The sequence below is a fragment of the Argiope bruennichi genome, chromosome X1 (genome assembly GCF_947563725.1).
Source record: "Argiope bruennichi chromosome X1, qqArgBrue1.1, whole genome shotgun sequence".
NCBI lineage: Eukaryota > Metazoa > Arthropoda > Arachnida > Araneae > Araneidae > Argiope > Argiope bruennichi.
Genome location: NC_079162.1, coordinates 102,681,746 through 102,688,369, shown reverse-complemented (window position 1 = coordinate 102,688,369; position 6,624 = coordinate 102,681,746).

Genomic DNA, 6,624 nt, shown 5'->3' with positions numbered 1-6,624 from the left:
AAATGTAAGTGCTTAGATGGCGCTAAAAGCAACCCTCTTTACATTTAATAACAGCAGCTCCATCTGCAGGGGTTAATATGAATTGGTTTTATTCCGTTAAAATAAACTTACAAATTTAAAACACTTTCAAGTTTTTATTAGCTTTCCTTTAGTAATTATAAAGGTAATCAATTTCCAATATTCAATTTTTATCTTTATGAATTGATAGCTGAAGAGCTTTGCATAATCATGTAAGGAGATTGATCAAATTTCAAAGTAATTTTTATATTGCTCGTGAATCTTCGTGAAAAGCGTTATTATTATTTTTTTTTTATTATTCGTTTCATGATTGATTCTTTATCAGTCTTTAAAAGTGGTCGATATAAACAACGAATTTCTGGTTGCAGGATCCGTGATACAAAGCAATGCGTAAGGCCTTATTTTTTCTATCAGACTTAACTTCATGAAAATTTCAAAACACATAATAATCAAACCCACTGTCGTCCGAAGCAATCTTGAATAATATCAATCCAAATGTTTCATAATGGCTTCTGGAACACAGAATCTCAATTTATCTATTGACTTTTCTGGAATTGCGAAGCTTTCGACATTCTCATCCATTCTAAAAATCTATAAAGAAAGAGTACACAAATGTAAAGAAAAATATAAAAAAAGAGAATGTGCAGAAAATAAATCTAATCAAAATAATAATTCCAAAAGTAAAATATTTGAACATAGCAAAAGCCAATCTAAATTCTTCAAGTTGCATCTACCAGATGCCGGGCGTTATTGGAAATAATTCAGTCTGCAACCAGTAAATTAAATAATATTTATTCAGAACACCCGCCGACCATAGCCTTCTACAAGAATACGTACCACCAAACGCCACATTATATAAAACTGAGATTCGGATATTTTAGAATATTTCCGACTTTTGTTTAGTTCCTGTACAAACAAAACCATTGCGACGCCGCAACAATCGTTTCCAAATTTCGGAAAGAAATCAGCGATTCTCCTCCTTGGCTTGCAACTCGCATCTCAAATCCTTCCTTCAAGAAGCGCTCTACTGACGATTGCAGCGCTGAACAGCAGGCAGTCTCATTACTTTGCGGATAAAAATCCTGTTAAAATGAATTTTCACTGACCATTTTTCAATCCCCAATAAGTATAATCATTACATGTCGCATAACGTGCATTTTTTTTTGGGGGGGGGGTACAACTAGTTTATCATTTTTAAATTATTTTCTGAAAATTTCATATTATTCTCTATGGAGGCAAATTTCACGGATTAAATATATATCTTAGATGTGACTTTGGAGTGAAATTTTGTAAATTAAGATAAAAACATTGTTCTTTAGAAATTATAAAGAAATATAAACATTAATCCAATTTAATTTAATATTCGCATATTTTACTGAAGGAATAAATTATTAATATAGCCAGCGTTATTAAATGAATTTAAGATGAGAGAATAAAAGTTTACATAGCTTTTTAACTTTTAGTCATCTTCATGAGTCCCATCTTTGTAATTTTCAAAGCTTTGATTCCAGCAGCATTGAAAGCCAAAAAACCACTTTGTAGTTATTTACACTCTTAAGGCGCAGAATTTTTCTTCTTTCTTTTTGCTCGAATACTTTCTTAGCTTTATACAGCGTTGGTATGCGATATCATCCACACTGTAGATTCGTTTATCGATTAATTTGTTCTTTTCAAAGATCGTAAATTTTTAAATCAGTCTGACTTTTTTTTAGTTAAAAATATTGTTTATAGTTAATAATATTTATTTTTATATTATCTTTAAAAGGAGAAATTGTTTGCCATAATTTTCTTTTGCCTTTTTTGAAAAACATTTCTTTTATGCATTTTTTTTTAATGTTAAAGTTTTCATCCAGCGACATTTGAAAATTAGTCATCAATTTTTGTAAAAAATGCATAAAATTCCGAGTATTATATTTCGGAAAATATTGCTTAAAAAAAGAAATGATTTGTCTTAAATATTCACATGAATGCTAAGGATGATACTGTATTCTGTGTTTCTAAAATAATTGTATCAAAAATAATTTCATTATTTTTGATATACACGATAGATATTTGATATAAGAAGGAATTATGCTACACGATTGATATTTAATATAAGAAAGAATTATTCCATTATTAAATAGAATTAACGAAATTGTATTTAGTATATGTGTCTTCACAATTCTCAATTGTATTCAATAGAGTAACTTCTTAAATATATCTATGAATGATTACTTGTTATATTACAATTTAAAACGATTATTAAAACTGTTTTATGGCATTTCAGTTCATATTAATTTTCCGATGTCAGGCTTTCTATTGTTCTTATTTAGTTGGGGGCAGAAGTTTATTCAATGTATATATAAATAGAAAAATAGGCAGGCAATTCCTGGTTGAAATAAATGATATGGAAAATACCCATCAGAAATATTATTTTCAACATGTAGCAGTTTTTAAAAATTAGTGACTGTGGAACTGAGATCGCTCATCAAACTCCTTAATATTTGAATAAGAGGCGGACCAAAGAGGTTAGTCGTGTTTGATATGGTGATGACGGTATTTTTCAACTTGGAGACTCCGACTGAATATACTATTGATAATCAAATCATAACAAAGGAGATTGCTTGCTTGAATTAAATGCATGAAGAGCCTTAATGCATAGCCACTTCTGCTCAGTTTGAGGTAATTTGTAGCAGAGGAAAAAACAGAAGTGATGTACCATTGGTGCGTCAGCTGAGTAGAAAAAATATTCCTTAAAAGCGCTTAACACATTCATCGCTAAGGATGAATTAGATAAAGACTCCATGAGAAGACAAATATCAATTCTTCCTGCTGATGGACATTTCTTATGCCAAAAAGAAAAAAAAAGAAAAAAAAAAAAAAAGTAAAGGCGTTCTTGAGTATTAGAAAGCTCAACCTATCTAAACTAGCATAAGAGAAATTTTAGCCCACAGAAACCTGTAATTGGAAATATCTGAACGACGAGGTATCTCGTCGGTAGCGTTGAAAGTGTTAAGGTGAAAAGTGAAGCAATTCTTTAGATGCAATTTAAATTTTGGAAGAAGCTATGGAGGTTTAAGTGGCAAATCCAGTTAGCAGTAGATTAAGGAAAGGCATATTTTCCATTGCAGTGGGCATAATTTCTTCCTTCATTGTGGATTTGGTTTATTTTAGTGGCGCAAAAGCCATATTTGGCCATGCTGCGCCAAACGCATGTCTAATCTTGATATACACTGTTCCAAGACACACACACACACACACAAAAAAAATTAAGAACAAACTCAAAGGAGCTTATCAATTCCAAATCTATTCCAATGTCGTGTAAAAACCAATTTGGGTTTGAATAATCTCCCAGCAAGTCTTTTACTTCAATATTATTTTTACCAAAATGGTTTCATCTAAATGTACTAAAACTAGGGCATTGCACCAAAATATGATCAATGGTTAAAAGACAATGACAGGTGGAGCATATAAGAGCTGGTTCTGAATTGAGAAGATGTTTGTGTGTTAGTCTGGTGTGTCCGATTTTAAAACGATTTAATAAATTGATTGTCTTCGGCTTAAATTATTATTTTTTGTAGATCTTACGAAGGGCTGAACTTCGTATAGCTTATTTTTATCTTGCTGGTCCCAAACATTTTGCCATTTTTTCTCAAGCTAATTTTTTATAGCTTGCTAAGCATCATTTAAAGGAACAAAATTTTCAATTATTTACTCTTTCATTTCCCTGAATTCCTGAGTGCCCAGGAATCCAATAAAATATTATCTGTATACATTTCTCTGATAGATTAAGATAATATTCTACACATTTCACCACTATTGGATGACTTGAAGGAGAAACATTTTTGAGAGCTTCGATTGCGCTTTTGGAGTCTGTGTATAAAATATTTCTTTTATAATCCTTTTCTAATATTTTTATCAAAGCCCTGTATATAGCGTAAATTTCAGATGTAAAAACGGAGCAAAATCTGTGCAATCTTTCTGGAATATCTCATGCCTTAGCATTACAGCTGCACCCACATTGTTACCACCTATGAATCCATCTGTAAAAACAGCTTCTTAATTAGAAAATAGTTGTCTGTGAGCGTTTAACAAGGACTGATAAACCAAATTTAATGTTGTCGGCTTACGTCATTTTTCAAACCCATCAATAAAATTTATAATTGTATTTTTCCAAGGAAGAATTTCGTCCGATATATTAAGGACTGGGAAGTCTTCTATTCCTAGATCTCTGAGAATTTACCCGATCCTGAAACCAAAAGTGGGAATGAATGATGATCTCAATGCGAATAATGAACTATATAGAGGATTTATGACTTTATAATGTAATGGATGAAAATCATCACTTTTTATTTTTAAAAACAAATAAAGTGCTAACTTGTTCCGTCAATGTTCTAAAGGAGGCTTGTTGCAAACACAATACAAACTCATAACTGGGGAAGTTCTAAATGTACCTATTGACAATCGAAGACTGATTATTTATAGTATCGAGTGGTCGTAACGTAGATTTCGAGGGAGATGCATAAATAGCACTACCATAATCAAGTTTTGAACGTATTAATGCTCTGTAGATCTTGAGTAACCACCGCTTTCTGCCCCGTACCATAACTTCGAGAGTATTTTCATTATATTCATGGAAAGCGTACATTTCCTTCTCAGATAATCAATGTGTGGTTTAAATATAGGTTTTGAATCAAGAACTATACCTAAATCTTTATTTCAGAAACAATGGGAATTAGTTGGTTATTTAATTAAGTTTCGGATCTGGGTGCAATCCTCGTCTTCTACAAAAATGAATTGCAGCAGATTTTTGAGAAGAGATAGGGAAGCCATTAATTTTTCCCCATTCACAAATGTTATTAATCGCTTCTTGTAGCTTTTCCCTTATGAAACCCATGTCTTCACTTGAACAATGTATCTGGAAGTCGTCAACATACAATGAGCCATTAACGCCTGCCGGAAGATTTTTTATAATATTGTCACGGAGGTACTTTAGTATGGAACTCAATGACACACATACAAGACGTAGAGACAAACCAATTTATTAACTCAACTCTGAACTCAGAACACAGTGACTGACAGATCTGCTTTTATACTAGCAGGGAAAGTTCCAGAATACTTTTCTGGAGACTGTAAGAAAAGTCCAGAACACTTGTCTGGTAAACTAAAGAAATGTCCAGAATCTTCTGGAACATGAAATAAAGGAAAATAAAATCAAGGAATTAAATATTTACACAGACTGGTAATCGCATTGTCTCTAGCGGGATTCCACCTTACGATCTCTTGATTAAGAGACCAGTGCCATGACCATTCGGCCATGGAGAGTCCACTGCCTCTTTTCAATGCGGCAATATTGATTTTTATGATAAATATAATTACACTCAGGACGCTTCTCTGAGGAACACCTTCGTCTTGATGGAAACTGGCCGAAAGAATATTGCCAGATCGAACTTGAAAATTTCTCGTTCTTAAATTAGGATAAAATTTCGATAAAAAATGGTAAACTCCCATTTAGGCCGATTCTATATATGTCCCGCAATATACCATATCTCCAAGTTCCATCGGAAGCATTTTCCATATCAACATTAACGAAACTAAATGTTTCTTGCCTACAAAAACCTCTCTGATTGATGTTTCTAATTGTAAAATGTTGTCCAAAGTGCTCCTTCCTCGACGGAAACCGCTGAAAAGGAGATAACCAATGCTTTCTTTCTAGAATATATATTAATCGAGCATTTACCTTTCTCTCCAAAATTTTGCACAAACAACAAGTAAGTGCTATGGGCTGGTAGTTGTTTGGATCTTTGGTATCTTTCCCTGGTTTAGCGATCGGAATTATTATTGCTTTTCTCTACGAATTAGGAAAACAGTTTTTGTGCCAGATTCTATTAAATAGTTGCAGGATATTTTGTAAAGATTGTTCATTAAGATTGTTGATCATACAAAAATGAATATTATCAGGACCAGCTCGAGATTTTTGCAATGCTCTTTTTAGTTAGATAAAACTGAAGTCAGAATTATATTCATTGTTAGTTTGTATTAAAATCTAAATAAATTCTTTCTTCATTTAATTTGTAAAATATAAAATGCTGTGGGTAAGCTGCTTCACTAGACACTTTGGAAAATGCCTCACCCAATGTGTTAGCTATTGCCTTAATGTCTGTAATAAGTTGTCCATTTGAATTTAAAAATATCAAAGGAAATTCATTTTTAAAAAGGCCAGACATATTTCTGACTTTGTCCCATAATAGCTTGTAGCTAATCCGTCCCTTTATAGAATTAACAAATGCCATCTACGTATTTCTCTGACGTCTACGTCTGATTAATCTAGCATATGCTTTAGCTTGTTTAAAAACGATAAAATTGTCCGTAGTAGGATAACGTCGAAACCTATTCCAGGCTTTGGATTGTTTCTTCTCTGCAATTTTGAGGTCGTCATTCCTCCATGGCTTCCAAAGTTTTGGTATCTTCCCAGATGACTTTAAGATTGCCGTATCAGCTGCTGCTAAATTTTTTTCCGTAATGATTAGGATAAAATCGTCAATATTTTCCATATTCAACATACCTTGTGTAATAATAGCGATTTGTGAAAAGAGAGCCCAGTTTGCTTTATCAAAAATGTATTTT